The 21,359-nt window shown below is 47.8% G+C and overlaps 2 pseudogenes; one reads left to right on the top strand and one right to left on the bottom strand.

Annotated features, from left to right (window-relative positions):
* Window positions 1-7,071: 7,071 nt before the first annotated feature.
* Window positions 7,072-20,468, bottom strand: LOC136507562 (uncharacterized; annotated as a pseudogene).
* On the top strand, window positions 16,633-18,419 carry LOC136508504 (uncharacterized; annotated as a pseudogene).
* Window positions 20,469-21,359: the final 891 nt, after the last annotated feature.

Genomic DNA, 21,359 nt, shown 5'->3' with positions numbered 1-21,359 from the left:
AGTATTGGGCTTTCATACTATCACGCAGATTCAGGTAGACGCCTCCGGCTATCTTCGAGCCATCGCTTCCTTTCTTCCGAAGACAGAACAGGTGGCGAAAGAGGTCGAAATAGGGCTAGAAACCACCATAAGCCTCGCAGAGATGGATGAAGGTGGAGACAAGAAGAATTGAGTTGGGATGCAGATTGCAAATCCCAATCTCGTAATACAAGCAGAGACCCTGAAGGAAAGGGTGCACTGGAATCCCAAAACCCCGTTTGAAGAAGTCTTCGAAAACCACAATCTCACCTGGTTGTGGATCGAGGAAGCTTTCTCCTTCCGGCGCACGCCATCCCGCAAGTGCCTTGTTGTGGAGCACTCCCATGGCGATGAGGTCTTCGATGGTCTGCTCATTGCTCCGCGACTTCCACCACTCCTTCGCCATGACTCCGCCTTTCTTCTGGATGTCTCTCTTTGTCATTAGTCTGTCCTTACTAAGGGGGTGGATGCGGTGGCGAGGGGATTGGCGATGATTTTTGGAGGAATAGGGTTCGGCGAGAGGAAGAAGAAGGTTACGGCGGTGAATGACAATGGGGAACGGTGTGAGTAACTTACCAGATCTACATTATAAATAACAAAGAGCTTCGTCGTTTTGTCTGCCCGAGATTATTGGGAGACGTGCGCACACGCCGCAGACGGTTGTTTACACAACCTTGAGATCTACACCAATAAACGCGCCACTTCGTTACCAGTGTATGCGCCTCTTCGTTGATAGTGAAAGAGGGCCCACACTGACGCACCTCCATACAGGTGCCAAGCGACTGTTTGCCAGAAAGGAGTAAGAAGACAGAATGACGTACTATACCCATCTGCTTTTTTGACCAGGTGTGTCAGACTGGACTTGGCAGAGAAAGGAGATAAATAAATACACCAAATAAATACATCAATGGTGTTCGTATTTTTGATGCTTGTTTTGTGCTCAAGGATGGATCAGACTCCTACAATGCTCGGGGACCGCCCAAACCACTGCCGTGCTCGAGGACTGCTCAGACCACTCCCGTGCTCGGGGACTGCCCAGACCACTCCCGTGCTCAGGGACCGCCCAGACCACTGCCGTGCTCGGGGACTGCTCAGACCACTCCCATGCTCGGGGACTGCCCAGACCACTCCCATGCTCGGGGACTGCCTAGACCACTCCCGTGCTCAGGGACTACCCAGACGACTGACGTGCTCAGGGACTGCTCCGACCACTACCGTGTTCGGGGATTGCTTCGACCACTGACGTGCTCGGGGGCTGCTCCGGCAACTGATGTGCTCGGGGACTGTCCCGGCCACTACTCGGAAAATGGTTCTCCTTGACTACATATGATTTGTACTCACATACAGTTGAGAGACATTTATTTAGACCTTGCTACAAGGCTCATATTTCGCCTTTCAGCAAGCTCGGGGACTACGTCGGTACTATGCACCTGTCGGTGCATCTTATATCGCTTGTACAACGATTGGATTTTTGACTTCGGTGGAAATTCTTTTTTAGACCCTGGCACCATGTGCCTATGTCACCTACTACTAGGCTCGGGGACTAAGTGGGCACATTTCACCTTGCGGTGAATATGTTTTAATTGACCCCTGTGCTTTGAATGATTATAAGGATTATCAATGTGCTCGGGGACTGTCCTGACCACTGCTCGGAGAATGGTTTTCCTCGGCTACATGTGAGTTGTACTCATGTACAGTTGAGAGACATTTATTTAGACCTTGCTACAAGGTTCATACATCGCCTTCCAGCAAGCTCGGGGACTACGTCGGTACGATGCACCTGCCGGTGCATCTCGTTTTTGTTTGTACGACAATTGGGTTCTCAACTTAACTGGGAATTCTTTTTAGACCCTGGCACCACGTGCCTACGTCACCTACTACCAGGCTCGGGGACTAAGTGGGCACACTTCACCTTGCGGTGAATGTGTTGGTTTTTTCGACCCCTACACTTCTGACGATTCAAGGACGCTATGCTTCAAGACCACTTACATTTCTTTCCAGAAATACAAGTGGGCATACTTTTCAGGACGGAAATCTTTTTCTTTTTTCTTAAGAGCACCATACATTCTTTGGACAACTTACTTCTCCGACGATGACGGTGGTCAGAAATGTCAAGAACTCAAGCCTTACTTGTCGGAGAAGGTTAAAATAGCGTGTCTCAGCATAATACATGGTGCTCGGGGACTAGCTGTGGGGGTATTAACCCCTATACCCTTACGGCTAAGCTTGGGCCAGCCCGGATCGATGGGTCCGGTCCACCCGAAAGATGACGTGCGGCCTAGCCAACCTGATCGGAGTCCCGCACAAGGAGTCAAGGCGGATTTGGCGATCAAGCAGGATCCTGGTCGGTTAGAATAGGAATCCTTATCCGGCCACATATGATAATTGTAACTGACTAGGATTGGTTTTTAGATCTGTAACCCTACCCCCCGGACTATATAAGGTGGGCAGGGGATCCCTCTAAAAAATATCTCTCATTGACATACAGCAATACAAATCAGACGCAGGACGTAGGTATTACGCCTTCTTGGCGGCTGAACCTGGATAAAACCTCATGTCTGTCTTGCGTCACCATCTTGTTTGTGGCTTGCGCATCTGTCTGCCGACAATCTACTACCTTGGGCATACCCCTAGGTAGACTGCCGACCATATTTCATCGACAAGTGCTTTAGATTCAAAAAACAATAATAAAATCATAAAGTTAAGAAATGAACACCAATCTTTTCTTTGGTCACTCCTTACAGTCATATGTGATTTAAACTAGTATTCACGTTAATAAGCCCCATGATAAGGTTTACTCACTCCATTCTCTTTTAAATGGCACAACTTAACATGACTTGTTCTCCCAAATTACACTTTTACCATCTATTTATTTTTATTATTTTTTATTTTTATTATTTATACTTATAAGCTTATGATAATTGAATAGTAGATTTAATTATAAATCTAATTATATCAAGTTTGTGTTATAATAATTTAAAATTGTTATTCAAACTATCGGTCAAAGATCTCGAAGTTTGAATCTTTATATACGTCATGCGTGTGTACCTTATAAAAGAGAACATAGGTAGTAATAAAACACGGATCACATAGGCTAGTAATAATGTTGGAGTCAATCAACTTTTCATGTCACAAATCTGACAAAACGTTGTTTTTGGTAGAGAATCCGTTTCTGTTTGGTAGGAATTGTATTATTTCCAGAGAAAAATATTTTTTTAAAAAAAACTACAGGGCCTCAATGGGCTTGGATTCTTTAGGCCCCGTTCGTGTGCCCTTAAACCCGGCTTAATCCATTTATTTTTTTATCCGGAACAGTGTTTTTCTCTCACAAATTCATTCAGCATTCCTTCAAATCATACAGATTCCTCCCGAATTCAGACAAGCGAACATGCCCTAAGGGTGGCCGCCGTGGTAATTTACTGCCGCTTCTGCTCCAGAGGGGTGGCGCGGGGGATTCTTGCTGCCACGGTGGCCGCCGAGAGCTCCACGAGCGCGTCGTTTTCCTTGGTTGCCAGGTAGAGGCATCCGGCTGTGCGTGCTGTGGTGGTCGTCGGCGTCGGCCGCCAGGGTTGTTGGCCCTACTCCCGTGACGATGCTCGTGGCCGGCAAGGTCATTGGCGCGGATCAGCTAGTGGGCCCAACCTTGGGTCACGTGCGGTCTCTTGCTTCTCCTCGAAGACCTCACGTGGACACATATGCTGCCGTGTCTTGACAATCTCTTCTTCTCTGTTTCAGTCAAGTCTCGCGGCAAGCTTATTCGCTTGCTCGTATTTATCTTATAAGCCATGGTTTATTAGTCAATGAATATTATTTTTTTCACACTAAACCAACAAATAATACTTTTAGCTATGGCTTATAAGTCAACCTAGCCCAAACAAACAGGGTGGCTACGTCGGAAGGTTTTAGCACGGTTTCTGTCCCAAGGTGGGTTCCTAGCTTGCGTCCGAAGGTAACTACGATGTTGCTTGGATAGAGCAAATTTGCGGTTCTTCAATGACAACTTCGATTTCCTATATCTGAAATGGTTATTGTTTGTGTCTATGAAGATTACAACATATTTTAGGCTCAGCTCTCAACCTGCAGCGCCGCAGTGTACAAGGGAGGCACTTGAAAGTTGGAAGTCTGTCTCCATTGCCCGAAGATAGTGTTCGTTGTATTCCCAATGGGACATCTTGAAGACATTCCGAGGCTTTTGTGGGATTTGACGTCGATGCCCGGATACTCTCCTTATGAGTAGTTAAGGATTTATATCATGTTGCTAGGTGTTTGTTTCCATATAATTGAGGATTTTTCATTCCTAATATTTGTACTCTGGGTTTACTGGTATAATCTATATGTCCTTTTTCAAAAGGGAAAAATAAACCCTAAATTAGGTACTCTTCACTTTAATTGTGCAACTTACTCGTTACTTGTTTTATTTTTGATAACCTACTCGTTACTTGTTGGAGGTAGATGACATATCAGAAGGCCAGAAAAAAATACGGTACTACTGGGGTTAGGACATCCGGTCGTCCCCTCCCGCCCGGACGCGTCTTCCAGATGCCCCAATAACCCCCTTAAATCTCATCGTCCATTTCTAATAAAAAATCCGCTCGTCGCTCCTATCCACTCGCCTGCCGCCTTCGAGGAGCATCGCTCGGCCACTGGTCTACCGGGCCTGCCTGCCAGGCGCGGCGTGCGGCCGCCTCTGAGCCACGACGCTTGGATGTCGGCCCTGCCGGCTAGGCGTAACGCTCGGCCATCAGACTGCTGGCCCAGCCTGCCAGGCGTGGCTGCCCTTTGCCTCCTTGCCGCGTCACGTGGCTGATGCCTCCCTGCCGCCTCGTGTAGCCGCTGCCACTAGCTCGCCGCCTACAAGCACTGCCGGGCCGCTGTCTCCGGCGAACTCCATACGCCGACGAGCCTCCATTCTCTCAAGCAAGGCCGCGTTTAGTTGGCCACCGGATTCGGCGTCGGCCGAATTTGCTACACTGTAGCTACACTGTAGCGTTTTGTTTTTATTTGGTAATAATTATTCAATCGTTGACTAATTAGGCTTAAAACGTTCGTCTCGTAAAGTACTACCAAACTGTGCAATTAGTTTTTGATTTCGTTAACATTTAATACTCCATACATGTACCGTAAGTTTGATGTGACGGGGAATCTTCTTTTTGCATAGTGCCAAATTCTGGAATTTGGAGAAACTAAACGTGGCCCAACAAGGAGATATTGCGATGTGTTGAAAATGCATATTGCAAACATATGTTTCATGTGTTTCAGCTGTTTCATAGGTATGTTATAATTGTTTCATACAGACGTTGCAAAAGTAGATTGAGATGTTGCATATGTTGCAATGGTTGTACACGTATGTTGCAAAGGTCTGTTTCCAATGTTTCATCAGTGTTTTCAGATGTATGTTGCAAGTGTGTTTTATCTTGGTGTTGCATACGTTTCAAACATTTGTTGCAAGTGTTTTATCTGGATATTGCGTATGTTTTGCAATGATTTTCAAGTGTTTTCTACGTGTTTTTTTCCAAGTATTTCAGAAGCATGTTTGAAATGTTTTATCCGCCTTTAGATGTATGTTGCAAATGTTGCATCTCGATGTTTCAAAAGTAAATCGGGTGTTGCATCTCCCTCGCCGCTTTAATTTTCTATTGCCTCGCATCGGTGTCTTCTCCTCCTCCGGGCGCGACTGGGCATCTGTCGCCCCTACTCCTCTTCCCGATGCTGGTGATGTTCACGACGGCGCGGGAAACTTACGCCGGAAGCAGATGGGGAGGGCGCAGGCAGTCTCCACGCGGCATACGCGTGCCAAAAGTGGAGGGGCGTGGGCAGGAAGCAGGATGGGGCTTAGGTGTCTGGACGGGGAGGCGCGAGCTCCTACATGTGTGCGGACGCACGTGAATGGAGCAGCAGGCACCGGCGTCCGGACGCTAGTAAGGCGCAAAAAAATAAGTGACCTAAAAGTATATTTTGAGAGTTCAATGTCATTCATGAATGACCGCAAGGAGATAAGTTTGGAGATGCTTGTGCATTTGACTATATAGTTGTTGAGAATACAACTGCTGCTTATACACGCCATTGTAAAGTAATTTCAAATTAAAACATTTGAATGACCTTAAACCTAAATCACCACCTTTGCCCTTGCCCACCTCATTCTGACATGTGCCTTCTTTATTCCAGTTGCACCTCTGTCCTCGAACACAGCTCACCTGTGCGGCTGTGCCCGTGGAAACCAACTGCAGCTGTTACTTGTTAGGTTAGCTTCCATCCTGTGGTGCCGTAATGTTGTAATGCATCAATTCAGAAATGAAAAAGGAAAAAGAAAAAACAACTATCCAACAACAGAGTATGCCATTCATAATTTCAGTTCCAAATTTGGCATCCGTACCACTACAGAACTTGGTGGCAAACAAGTTGTGTGTCATGCATAAGTTCAGCCATTCCAACTTCCCCAATTATGCAGGGGTTACAGAGTTTCCAAATTACAAAAAAATTACATGCGACCTACAGTGAAAATGTAATGTAAAACCTGTACAGTTTGCAATGTGAATATGTGATCGATACTGATCATTACATATGCACAAATCAGTCAACCTTGGCATCCATACAGGGAGTACAGAAAAACCGGTTGGAAGCAAGCTTTGTTCCCTCCCATACTGCAACCTAGAGAAAAAAATTGTTTGCAACCTACAGCTAAAAAAATACAGTAAAACCTGTACAGTTGGGCTTGTGGTTGATACTGAGCCACTGACCATTACAATCAATCAAATCGGCACTGATTCATGATTTTGTTATTTCCATGTCACTGTACAAGGTCTTTACCAATTGTCAGAATTAGTGGGAGAACCGAACAGAGAAAGAATAGGGTTAAGGACAATGGCTATCGATCATGTCAATCCTCACTGTCACTGTATCACATAGTTCAGTGAATTGTCTTGCTAATTACCGGGAGCATCGGCTGCTCCTGAATGTTGGAACAAAGAAAAAACCCAACTGACTGGGGCACACTGACTTGCAGGGGGTATAGTATAGCAACTGTACAAATGATGTTTGTTGCTCTGTGTTCAACTACATGAAGTAGCTCAGAGTTTGCTTCAGTTTTGAACTCCCGTCTCCAAACTTGTTGTTCCACTCTATAAACTCGTCCATGGTACTTGAATTAGGCGAAAAGCTGGCGTGCACCTACAGTAAATTGTTCAGCTGATTATTCGGTACTTGATATATAGGAAGCTAAGAGGAAAGACCTCTTCTTAAATCATGATGCCAATTCATTAGCGTGCCTCAAATAAGTCATGATTCCCTCACCTGGCTAAGCGCAAATTTGAAGTCATCCATTCAAGTGGTCGAATGTCCTTGGTTCCATACAATGGAGGCTCAGGCCTACCTTCAGCAATCGCCAAACTCTTCTCCTGTATGATAAAAAAAGGGACTTAAGAGACACTAGAAGGGATGAAGGGGAAGAGATGCGTCGAAAAATGGTTAACCAAAGAAAGAGATTCTGTGCGTGCACCTTTTTCTCCTTCTCCATGATTTCATCGAGGGGGCGAAAGGCTGCAGTTACACACAGATTCTGTAGGGAAGGGAAACAAAATGGTAAATATCCAATTCCGTCTCCCAGCTGAAGAGTATAAGGCACACCGACGTCAGCATACCTAAGTCAGTCCATAAATATCCACCAGCCATACTGGCAACTAATTTGAGGTCCACATCTGGTGCCAACATTTCTTTGGATAGTATTACTTTTAAAATCTTCTCTCTACTCGACGCATCAGGAACGCTCACCATTAATCTGCAAATAATAATCAGTGGCAAGAGCTAAGAAGTGGACATAAATCTGTCTAGTTCAGGGGATCATAGAAGCCTGCCTGCAAGGAAACCTTCGAATAACGGCATCACCAAGGTCAAATGGCCTATTTGTGGATCCAAGAACGGTTACATGTTCTTGCTCTTTAGTATGCCAACCATCCCAATTTATCAGGAATTCATTTTTGAACTCGCTCATTGCTTCGTGCTCTCCTGGTCTTTCTATCTTTCCTAGGAAACTGTCAACCTGTTGAAGAAAAAGTAACAACTGTAAGAGCAAGTGCACAACACACTCAAACATAATAAAACAATGAATAACCCATTTGGGTGCACACCTCATCAACAAATATTATAGCAGGAGATAATTTACTTGCCAAAGAGAAAATTGCCTTAACATATTTCTCTGCTTCTCCCAACCACTGAAAACAAAATGAAAAATGCACCAGATTTAATAGTAGAACAGACAAAATTAGCATGCAAAAGAACAGTTGTTTTTGTTAACAGTACCTTTGATGTAATGTTTGATATTGACAAGTTGATAATGTTTGCACCTGCCTCAGTAGCTACCGCTTTTGCAAGCATTGTTTTACCTGTTCCAGGAGGTCCAAAAAGCAGTATTCCCTTCACAGGCTGCCAGAAAGAAATGTGTTAGCAGTACTTCCATATATGTAAATGATAGCTACCAGGCAAATATGCTAGGCTCAATTTTCCACTTTGAAACTAGGCAAGCACCTTTCTTAGCTGCCCTTCGTTGAACAATTCAGGTCTATGTAGAGGGAGCATCAACAATTTCTTCAGTGTCTCTTTCACCTCGTCCAGGACTCCGATATCCGCAAAGGTTACTCCAGGATCATTAGGTGAGATAACATTTAGAAGAATTTTTTCCTCGAACACATTCTCTGTGAGGTGAGCACACCCTGACAAAAGAAACTTGCATGAATTTTTGTGCCTCGGACTTTTAACATATACAGAGAGAGATGGAGGGGTCACCTTTAGCACATGCTTTGGGCTCTTATTTTCACTGTGTGTTCTCTGTACCACACTGAGTCCATACTTGAGGCTGTAATAACAACGCTTTTTTTTTTAACGCAAAAAAATTAATTTATTATTACAAGGGGCGAAAATAAAAAGTTGGTCCATGAGCAACAATGGAAAGAACAGCTTACCTTCATTAGTCAGTAATCGATCATTGATGGATAATTCTTCAAGACCAACGCATTCAATTTCTCTGCTAGTCAGAAACTGAAATAAAAAAAACAGAGTGTCATGGGCATACTGTAGATGGCCTTAATCTGAGCAGGACGACCATGCCAATGCCTGGAGGCCGCAGCACAAGGGCAGGGACATTTTCTCCAAAAAAAAAAAAAAAAATCAAGGGCAGGGACAAATAGAGGAGATAGGAACTCTTGATCTATTTCTTTATTGCTTTATCAAAACGGATACAATCCCCATGTATATGTATATATATAGATGAGAAAATTTAAACATATCTCTAAAACTTAGGAAATAGATGACAACTCAATGTTATCTATAATCCTGTGTGTCCAGGTTCATTGTGTCTAGGTGCAGTCTTTAGTAGTAGCAGACTTTTAGCTAGTAGTTAAGGAGAATAATAGGCAATCATAGGAGTTATGACTGCAGTAATTAGGAGGATATAATGGTGAGGGCTGAGAGAGTCGCATCAACCAAAAGGAGGGAGAGAGGGAGTGATTCCCTAGTGTGTGTTAAAACTGAGGCAGTGATTTCCTAGTGTGTGTTTGTGATAAACACTGAAGAGAGAGGGAGTGATTTCCTAGTGTCTGTTTGTAAGGGGCCGGTTCTTTCTCTCTATAATACAAAGATACGAAGCTCTCCTTCGTATTCGAGAAAAAAAAAGATAAACACTGAAAAGAGAGGGAGGGATTTCCCAGTGTGTTTGTGATAAAAAACGAAGAAAGAGAGGGAGTGATTTCCAACTCAAGGTTGGTACTCCAATAAATGTTCCAATTGATATGTTTAAAGAAATGATCTAATCGTATCTTACCACACAAATATTACTAATGTTGGCCTTATCTTTAAGGGTTTCAGTATCTTGTTCTAGTCGTTTCTTCAAATTTGATATCTGTGCTCCATTCTGCCAAAAAACAATATATGAAAATCTCCAGGTTAGATAAAGTACTACCTACAAACACAGTGCCTAACAGAAGTGCTTATGGATGACACTACCTGTGGAAGATCAATGGAAATTTTATTAGGGAAAAGATTATTTAGATGCTTTGTTGACTCTGTAGCACTTCTGCTTCCTTCAGGCTTACTTCCAATGGCTTCCTGCATGTTTAAAACAAACTTTCAAGAGATATAGAGTGATATTAACAGTACTGACACATAAGATTACAACAGCCCTAAAAGGGTCCATTGTTGCATGTCATTACACTTTATAAGCCCACAAAAGTAATGCAAAAGGGTGACAATGTTACTGGGAAAAATTTAAGTGGGGACTGATTGCCAGTAGGAAGCCACACAACATCAACAAATTAAGGATATAACAAAAAAACAGTCCAGAGCACTCAATTAACATCTTTTACACAAAGTGGGAAAACATGGGAACATGACTCCATGCCAACTGGTAAATTCAAGAATCATCCAAGTCCAAATAAGCTTTTTAGAGAACAACCTGTATTTTCTCTGACTCTACCTTGAGCATTCTTTTATCTTAAAAACTTGTGCTTCTTCAAAGGTGTGCAAGCATACCTGATCCTTGTAGCTCTGTGCCTGAGTGTGAGACCCAATTATCAGAACACCAGGTGGAAGGTCATTGATCAGCGATTCTCTACATTTGGTGAATGACTTCTCTACATCCTTGAGTAACACAAATTACTGCTTTTGCTTTCTTCTGAAATGACCTGAAAGGCAATTAAACTGAAAACTGTATTGTTGGAGGCAGTAAGAGAATATATTTTAGTGATGCTGATCACCTATAACAGCCATTACCTCAATGAACTTTCCTAAAGCAAGGCTATCAACTTCACCACCAGAAGAGTCTAGCCGAAGTTCAGCAGCTGCAGAAATATCAAACAACAAATCGCTCATAACACCAAAAGAGTATCAATAGGTCACTAAATCCACAATGCTTAAGAAGTTCAGACTAACCATAACAAAATAAGCCACGATTTCGGTCACAAACCTCCAAGATCATTTCCGGCATCGATAGGGTCGTCAAATAGAACTCCAACTTTAGAAGACCCATTTTTTTCAAAAGCAAGTACCACTTCACCCCGATAAACATAAGAGCTGTAAATAAATCAAACAATTCATCAGAATGAACCAAATGTGTCTCAGTAGTAATATAATCAAATGACCACCACGACGTGATCTATCAATGTGTTGTAAGGGTAGAGTATAATCATACACAGCTCTTCTGCGTGTTCAAGAAAACAAAAAATGATTTATAAATATCGAAACCAAATCAAGTCCACTATGGTATTGATTTAAGTTCATGCATTGAAACCATATACTCTTTCAAAAATATTTAGTCAACTCAAATTCTATTTATGATGAGTTTCCAAATGCTATTGCTATATTATGTATATTTTTCTTCACTTATATTAGAAAAAAAAGCTCAACTGTGTCCTTGTTTAGACTTTACCAAAACACAAGAACACGAGCTTCCAGCATTAATTTTCCAAATCAAGTCCTTCTTCTTTAATATAATGATACGCAGCTCTCTTGCGTGTTCGAGAAAAAAAACATTAATTGAACGTGATACAAATTAATCCTTCTTCAGAACACAGAGAAAAAAAATACAAAAGAATCGGCAGAGATAAAAACACACAGTAGTACTAGGTTCAAATGAAACAAGAACAGATAGTTCTCACTTTTCAGCAATAATACCTGGGTGACAACTTTAAGGAACCATCACCAATATACTCTACCCTATCTCCTGCATAACGCAAAATATGTAAAGGTTTGATTACAGTGCGAGTAAAATTTTGATGAATAAAAGAAAGGGAGCACAAAAAACCTTCTCTGAAAGTGTTTTTTCTGGATGTTCCCACAATGTCAGCTCCTGAACTAAAAGTTGGTGCATCATCACTCCTGACATCCTTTAGGGACTCTTGAAGCTTTGAAGACATCTGCATGGAATTATTTCAGTAAATAATACTTCTGTTGACATACTGGGAAGCTAAAGGGTACAGTAAAAACTCTGATTGTCCATATAAATAAGGGAACCTATGTTGAACTTACACCACAACAGAATAAGAGAATCAAGTATGAGAAGTCTAGCATCAAAGTGCTTTGCAAGCGCCTTTATCAATGTTTCCTGGTACAGTTCGGACCCTAGAAGCATGATTGTGCAGAATAGTTAGAGATGAAAAGCAAACACCAAGAAAATTGTGAGGCAGCCATAACAGTGTACACAACTCCAGGTGTTATGGGGCCAGTTGGGATGGAGATGAGAGGGCGTGCTACAGTAACATGGAGCTACAGTGCCTCCCGCGGGTACTGTTCACAGCGGCGGCGGCTAGGGCTGCAAGGGCGCTGGGGAAGGTCAGCCGCAGGGCTTCGCCCACGGCCGGCAAGAGAGAAGGGATTTCCTTCTAATCTCTTGCTTGATTATAGATTGATACATCACCTCTCATTATATAGAGAGGTCTGACTTGGCCCCTAAGCAAGCGACTAATTAACCCTAATAGGCTAAGGCCCAATAGGCCCTTGACTCCTCTAACACTACACCCCACCTGGACATGCAGCTCGTCCTCGAGCTGCAATCTGACGATGACACTAACGATGCCTCCACTAGACACAAACCTAACACCTAAAAATAAGCCTTTTACATCTCGGCTTATTGTATTGACCTGAAGAAGACTACGACTTTTTATTTTTGACTCCTGAAGATACGGCGGGCACCCTCCGCTTGCTGGACCAGCACGTGTGTAGCCACCTGGATCCCATGGAGACCATCGGAACAAGAGGGGTGCACGGGTATGGCCACCTAGAATTAGTGGCAACAGCAACCAGCGGAGACGTGCTCGTGGCGGACGGTGGCGGAATGCGATGGCGCTAGGCAGTGCGTCCCCGCCGGTGTCAAGGAGGGAAGCTGCTCCCATATCGCCGGTGCCGCAGAGTTGGAGTTCCCCGCCCACGGAAAAAACACCATGCTTGCACCTGAAGACAACAGCAGGTTGACACGGTTGCTGGTGGCCGTCCGACCAGGCGAGGTCGACCGACCATGCTAGGTTGCGCTCCCCTATGCTGAGGTCGACCGCCGTCAAGGTCGCCTCGTGCATAGGTGAGCGCATCTTCTGCAGCCGCCGGCGCGCTAGGAGGCCACGCGCCGTAGCCTGCAGTCGCACCCGCACCGCCACAAACACCTTGCAGGCACTTGCCCGCGCAATCGCCTTCCTCTCCGTGAGCTGCAAGGCTGCTGTTGTAGGGACGACTGGACGCCGCCGCTTGAAGATGGGGTGTTGTCGTCCCTGCCGGCGCGCTAGGAGGCAATGCGCCACCGCCTGCAGCTGCGCCGCCGATGCCTGGATGCCATCCATGCCCCCGTAGAAGACGCCATCGCTGTCCTGCTGTGGCGGCACGGGGCTAGGGGTGGTGAACGACGGGATCAGTGAAGGAGAGGTGGAAAGCAGCGCGGGACTGCTGCTCTCCTCGGCGGTCAAGAGTCCGTTGGACGGTTGCGGCGGCCAGCTGACCGGCTGCGGGAAAGGGTCGGGCGCCGAACTCGCATACAGGGCGCCCAGGGTCGCCTGCATGGCCACCATGGCCGCCTGCATGGCCATCATGCCGCGGGCGATCGCAGCTACGTCGGCGGCCAAAGATTCTAACGCCAGGGGTGCTCCCGAGGATGCGGACGACAACCCCGATGCGGCCGACGACGCTGGCGCTGATGGCAGGGGGTGGACATGATCGAACCACATGATCGAACCAGAGATCTCTGATACCAGATGTTATGTGGTTGCTAGGATTGAGAGGAGAGAGTCGAGGGGAGCGACGGCGGTTGACGTGAACAGTACCCGCGACGCTACAGTACCGCTGGTGCTGTTCACAGTGGCGGTGGCTAGGGCTGCAAGGGCGCTGAGGGAGGCCGGCCGCGGGGCTTCGCCCACAGCCGGCAAGAGAGAAGGGATTTCCTTCTAATCTCTTGCTTCCTTCTAGATTGATACATCTCCTCTCATTATATAGAGAGGTCTGACTTAGCCCCTAAGCAAGCGACTAATTAACCCTAATGAGCTAAGGCCTAATAGGCCCTTGACTCCTCTAACACTTGACTCCTCTAACACTAGTGTTAGAGGAGTCAAGAGTCTATTGGGCCTTAGCCCATTAGGGTTAATTAGTCGCTTGCTTAGGGGCCAAGTCAGACCTCTCTATATAATGAGAGGTGATGTATCAATCTATAATCAAGCAAGAGATTAGAAGGAAATCCCTTCTCTCTTGCCGGCCGTGGGTGAAGCCCCGCGGCCGGCCTTCCCCAGCGCCCTTGCAGCCCTAGCCGTCGCCGCTGTGAACAGTACAGCCTGCACCAAGCCGAGCAGCAAGAATGGCGCCGCCAGGGGCTCTGCTACAATTGCGATGAACTCTACGCCCCGGGCCACGTGTGCCCGCGCCTCCTATACTAGGCCGCCGCCGACGTCATCGAGGAAGTTGCGTCGCCACAAGAGGCGCCAGCTCTGCAGGAGGAAGATTCCGCTCCCGAGGCCGATGTTGCTAATGTCTTTGCGGTCTCCCTCCATGTTTTTGCAGGCATTCGGACGTCCAACACCATGCTGTTGTCGGTGATGATCAAGGGGGAGCGCCTATTGGCGTTGCTCGACACCGGCTCCACCCACAATTTTCTAAGTGGGGCGACGATGCGGCGCCTTGGGTTCGCTCCGCCACCCATCCTGCCGTATCAGCCGGGGTCGGCCCGTTCCGAGGCCGCCGCGACGCTTCTCTGAGACCGGGACATGATCTTGGCCGAGGTGCGTCAGCGCCTTCTCCAGGCACAGGAGCTGTCTAAGAAGTACTACAACGCCGGGCACTGCGACGTGGAGTTTGCGGTCGGGGATTGGGTTTATCTGCGCCTGCTCCACCGGACGGCTCAGTCCCTGGACCCTCGGGCGAAGTGCAAGCTCAGTCCGAAGTTTGCTGGTCCGTTCCGTGTTCTGGAACACATCGGTTCCGTCGCCTGCAACTTCCAGAGGGCGCACGGCTTCACGACGTCTTCCACGTGGGGCTGCTCAAGCCCCACCGCGGCGACCCTCCTGCAGCAGCCGACGAGCTGCCCCTGGTCCTCGACGGCCGGCATCTTCCTACTCTAGAGCGCGTCCTGCAGGCGCAGCAGCGTCGCGGTGAGTGGCGCCTGCTGGTCAAGTGGCAAGGCCTCTCCGACAACGACGCCACTTGGGAGTCTCTTCCGAAGTTCCGCGAGCAGTTTCCCGACTTCCAGCTCGAGGACGAGCTGTTTGTGCAGGCGGGGAGAGATGTTATGACCGGCTTAGCCTATAGCCGGAGGAGGCCCATTAGTGGCTGATAGCAGCCGCAGGGGTTAGGGGCCTAAAGGCCCATAGTATTATTTCAGTTATTTCCATTAGCTATAAATATCAATTGTAAGACACTTGGACAATTAAGCAAAGAGTAATCACATTACTCGGCTTCCCTCTGGGAGCCGGGAGTTCCAAAACCCTAACCCTAGCCGTCATCTCTCTCTCTCTCTCATCGTGTGATCACGGTGCCTCGCCACCGTACGACGTTCAAGCCCCGACTACCGATCTCTCACAGCTACAACCTCCGATCGACAAGGCACAGAGAGCTGCTGCCTATCAACCGGCTTAGCCTATAGCCGGAGGAGGCCCATTAGTGGCTGATAGCAGCCGCAGGGGTTAGGGGCCTAAAGGCCCATAGTATTATTTCAGTTATTTCCATTAGCTATAAATATCAATTGTAAGACACTTGGACAATTAAGCAAAGAGTAATCACATTACTCGGCTTCCCTCTGGGAGCCGGGAGTTCCAAAACCCTAACCCTAGCCGTCATCTCTCTCTCTCTCTCGTCGTGCGATCACGGCGCCTCGCCGCCGTACGACGTTCAAGCCCCAACTACCGATCTCTCACAGCTACAACCTCCGATCGACAAGGCATAGAGAGCTACTGCCTATCAACCTGGTGGCGACCAACCGTACCTGGCTTGTGTACCGTACCTGGCTTGCATCCTACCATCTCTGCGGGGGCGCACAGACCTGGTACTACGCCTTGGAGCAGGACGAAGGCATGCCGACGTGGGAGCATTTCTGCGACTTATGTCGCCTTCGCTTTGGGATGCCGCTACAGGGCAGTCGGCTGGCTGAGCTCGGCGGCTGCCCTTCGCCACGACCGTCCAGGAGTTCGCCGATCGCTTCCAAGCGCTCGCCTGTCACGCATCGGCCGTGTGGAACGAAGTGTTGTAGCAGTACTCGGCCCAAGATAGCCAATCCACCCATGCGCGCGGACGATCACCTATGATACATCGAAGATACATGGCGATCACCTTGTTAACCACCTCGGACTGGCCGTTAGTCTGGGGGTGGAAAGCCGTGCTCATGCGCAGCTTGATGCCGGCGCATCGGAAGAGGTCGCGCCAAACATTCCCGGTGAACACCGGGTCCCTGTCGCTGACGATGGAGGAGGGGAACCCGTGCAACCGGACGATGCCGTCGAAGAAGGCGCGGGCGACGGACGCGGCGGTGTAGGGGTGGCCAAGCGCGATGAAGTGTGCGTACTTTGAGAAGCGGTCGACCACCGTGAGGGTCTCGATCTGATCTCCCGGCCCCTCTCCACCTTCTGCCCAGACCTCCTGCGCCCCCCCCCCCCCCACCCCCCTGCCATGGACACCACCGCAGCCATCTCCTCTACCACCAGCGGCATCCTAGGGGCCGACTCTGCCCCGCCATCTGCCCCTTCACCACCATCAACATCAAGCTCCACGTCCCCATGAACCTTGAGTTGAAGCCCTCCAACTTCACCAAGTGGTCGACGGCGTTCCAGGCCACGTGTGGGAAATTCGGGCTGCTGCATCATCTCGCCACCGCCTCCACCTCGCGCCCCACCGACGAGGCCTGGACGTAGGCTAACTTCTACGTCCACGGATGGATGTACAGCACTGTCTCCGACGCCGTCCTCAACCTCGCCATGACCGACAACACGCAGACGGCGAGCGCCCTTTGGACGGCCATCAGCGCTGTGTTCTAGGAGAACAAAGCTCCTCGCGCCATCTTCCTGAATCACGAATTCCACTCGATGACTCAGGGGGACCTGTCCATTGACGCCTACTACGTTTGCATGAAGGAGAAGGCCAACGAACTGCGCGACGTCGGGCAGCCCGTATCTGAGCCCAACCTTGTCCTCAATCTGCTGCGCGGGCTCAACGAGGTCTACTCCACCGTCGCCGACACCATCGCCGGAAAGCAGCCCCTCACCTTCGCCGACGCCCGGCACCAGCTCCTTCTCAAAGAACTGCGTCTGCACAACGAGGAGAAAGTGCACGCCACCACCGCCCTCCTGGCTACTGCCTCCTCTCCTGGTGGTAACCAGCGGCAGCAGCAGGGCAGTAACTAGCAGCAGCAGCAGGGCGGTAGGCGGCCTAACACCAAGAAGGGCGGCCAGCAGCCCTTCCCAAACTCCTACGGCGGCTTCCCTAACACCTCCGGCAGCACCAGCACCAACAAACATGTTCCCTGGGGCTTCAATCCCTGGACCGGCAAACGTGTGGCCCCTGGAGAGCGCGTCACCCCTCCTGGACAGCGCCGCCAAGTAGGTCTTGGTGCCCCTGGAGGTCCTGGTGCCCAGGCTGGGCGCAACCAGAGCATCCTCGGGCCTTCCCCGCAGGCCCACACCGCCTTCGCTCCGCTCCAGGCGTCCTCCGGCGGCTCCAACACCTCCACCAGCACCTGGGATGCAGCCGGCCTCATTGCTGCTCTGCAGAACATGCAACTGCAGGGCAACTTGCCCTAGGTCGTTGACTCCGGCGCCTCCACGCACATGACGTCCTCGGATGGTATGCTTACCCAACGCCTCCCCCCTCCATCTCCTCAATAACAGTAGGTAATGGCACTAGCATTCCTGTTACGTCTAGAGGTCATTCCGTTCTTCCTACACCTACAACAAATTTCGCTCTTAACAATATTCTTGTCGCACCATCCATAGTCCGCAACCTGTTATCTGTCCGTCAGTTCACTCGCGACAATAGTTGTTCCTTTGAATTTGACGCACATGGTTTTTCTGTTAAGGATCTCAGGACGGGACGCATGATTCTCCGCTATAACAGCGACGGGGACCTATACACCATGCCTGCCAGCACACCTGTAGCCCCATCTCATGCTCTCTTGGCTGCTTCGTCGACACTGTGGCATCAACGTCTCGGCCATCCAGCCCCTGCTGCATTAGAACATCTTAATAAAATTCATACTGTTTCCTGTAATAAAGTGGACCGCTCCCTATGTCACTCATGTCAGTTAGGCAAGCATACGCGTCTACCCTTCAGTTCCTCGCATTCCATAACTCATGCACCCTTTGAACTTGTTCACTGTGATGTATGGACTTCCCCCATCAACAGTCTGTCTGGTTTTTCATATTACTTGGTATGTTTGGATGATTATAGTCACTACTGTTGGGTTTTTCTGCTCCGAAAAAAATCTGAGGTCCACCAACACGTAGTCGAGCTTGCTGCGCTTGCCAAAACACAATTCAGTCTTCCCCTAAAATGTGTTCAGGCCGATAACAGCACTGAATTCATCAACACCGCCACCACCAAATTCCTCGCTGCTCAAGGCACTCACCTCCGCCTCTCCTGCCCCTACACATCACTCTAAAATGGCAAAGCCGAACGCATCATCCGCACACTCAACAATTCCATTCGTACTATGCTCCTTCATGCCTCCCTGCCGCCCACATATTGGGCTGAGGGGCTCCTAACAGCCTTCTACCTCCATAATAGGCGCCCATCCTCCTCTATTCAGCATGAAATTCCCTACACTCGACTGCATAACCAGCCACCAACCTATAGTCATCTGCGTGTTTTTGGGTGCCTCTGTTACCCCAACATGCAAGCAACCTCCAAACATAAGCTCGCCCCTCGCTCCACAGCATGCGTCTTCCTCGGATATCCCCCCTCGCACAAAGGTTACCGCTGCCTCGACCTATAGACCCGTCGCATCATCATCTCGGCATTAGATTCTCACCAGCAATATAACTAAAATAAAAAAGTGATAAGAAATACCTGATGGACCGGATAATAGAATTCGCTGATTTAGAGATGAAACTTTTTGTGAACATTTGTTGAATTCCTTGTCCATGTGTACAAATGCAGACAACAAGAGTATCTCCTTTGTACTATCACTGCAAGAAATGAACAAAGATTAATTAGAAAGAAGGTGGTAAAATACAGATTGCTTGCTCCTAATATTTTGGGAAAATTACTGAGATCTTATCAACAGTGTGAATAGGAAAAATATCCAAATCTAAATGAAGATAAAGCTAGAAGATAACAGATAACTCTTAAAGCGAATCCACAAAACATTAATCTAGATTTCTAGAACTAGCAATGACCTGAGATAATACGGGAAATTATCAAGGGTTACATGGATATCCTTTGGGCTAAGAATTCCTTGTTTCAGCCCAGCCTTAAAGGCTTGCCATTCCCTTGGAGATAAAGTGGCTGATGGATTAGGACTCCTGAAATTGCTCTGATTTTCAAGAGCTTCAAAATTCACCAGTTAAGTTAGATGTTGGATAAAATTAGTCCTGCAATATCAGAGCTGGTTACCTTAGTTGTAAACTTACCAGATTTTTCTATTCCTTGGTCTCTAGATGCAGTAGGGACTGCCAATGGGCCCCCCAAATTGTTATGCCCAGATGTTAATATGTTGGGCCCAGTCAGAGGATGCTGAAAAATCTGCCAGCAGGTTATGGATCACTCCAGGATAGCAAGTCAAACTAAGGGCCTGTTTGGTTCTCTAGTCCATGGACTAAAAGTTTTAATCCATTTTAGTCCATGAACTAAAAGTGGACTAAAGTGGTGTTTGGTTTCTTGAACTAAAATGGACTAAAGTGGAGAGAGAGAGCAATAAATGAGAGGCATGGGTGTCCCCAACACCTTTTAGTCCATTTTAGTCCAGTTTTATGGACTAAAGGACTAAAAGATTTTAGTCCACTTTTAGTCCAAGTGTTTGGCTGTTTAGTCCAACTAAAATGCAGATTTTAGTCCAAAATACTTTAGTCCATAGAAACCAAACAGGCCCTAACAAATCTAACTCATTCTACCATTGCTGAAGTACCTATTAGTACCAAATATATGGACAAAGGACAGAGGAATGAAACAGACATGTATGGTGCCAAATCTGGTAATAAGGATACATAGCCAGTTATTTGCAGGCCACCGCCCGCGCGCCTCCTCGCCGCCGCAGCGTGCGGCTGCGGTTGCTGCCTCCCCCCGCTACCCACCGGTCGCCTCCTCGTATGTGGGCACACCGCCGCCGTCCGCGCGCCTCCTCGACGCCGCGCGCGCGGGGCTCCGATTGCTGCCTCCCGCTGACGACGCCACCCGCCGGTCGCCTCCTCGCGCCTCGTCACACCGCCGCCGCCCTGCACCACCCTGTTGTTACTGCCTGCCGCCACACACTTCCCCGATCTACTGCTCACCACCGCTGTTCGCAAGAGAGACATGGGCGAGCAATAGCTATGGGGATGGATTTGTCTCCTGGCGCCTTGATTGAGCTGGAGCAGGACCCAGCGCTGGCGGAACTCGTGCGAGATTGGGGCTTCTCTCCCGGTAAGAAGTTTCAAGCTGAGGTGTTGCGCAAGTTCTCTTCCTCGGTTCATCACACTTCTTCCTCGCCGGATGGTTCGTTCTGCTTACTCGTGGTTTTTCGGAGATTTCTCTTTCGGCTCACTGAGGATTCTGTTGCCAGGAGGAACTCCCGCTGGTTTTCATGTTTCTTTTCAAAAGGAGCGGCATTTTCGCAATTTCGCTTCTCTGTTGCATCCAAGAACGTGGGGCTGCTTGTTCGTGCTCTCAAAAGGATCACGACTGATTATTTTGATATATATTTTCATTTGTGGCGTGACGGAGGTACTGATTGGAAGCGGGAATGGAAAAAGCATGAAAAAAAAAAGGAGAAAAAAGTCTACTTAACCTCCCACCTTTCATACTTATCTATTTCACCTCTAACTATGTTTTACCTGAACTTTTTAAAACCGTCCATTTCCAAATAGAGGAAGAAGCTAGCTGGACCACAAGGATCAGCGAAAAAAAAGTAAACACAGGACTTCGGATAAAAGGGTCTCTTTCAGAAAAAAAAAAAAAAAAAACTGATTTTAGATTCTCCTGTGTCTAAATCTCGCCCCAAAGAGCTCTTTTCATCGTGATTACAGTTGGAAGTCTTCTTTGTCCGGTTTCATCTCCCTCTCGTATGCATATCGGAGCCTCCCCTTTTGCTTTGGATTCTGAGAAGCATGCTGGACTTAGTTCAAACCAAGTTCAATGCAGGGATTTTGAAACTGTTAAAGATGGTCGTGAGGAGCATTTGGCTACTGAAATTTTTCCTGTTGATCCAA

This window comes from Miscanthus floridulus, chromosome 15, assembly GCF_019320115.1.
Source record: "Miscanthus floridulus cultivar M001 chromosome 15, ASM1932011v1, whole genome shotgun sequence".
Taxonomy (NCBI): Eukaryota; Viridiplantae; Streptophyta; class Magnoliopsida; order Poales; family Poaceae; genus Miscanthus; species Miscanthus floridulus.
Note: the sequence above shows the minus strand (reverse complement) of the source record. Positions and strands in the feature narration are given on the sequence as shown.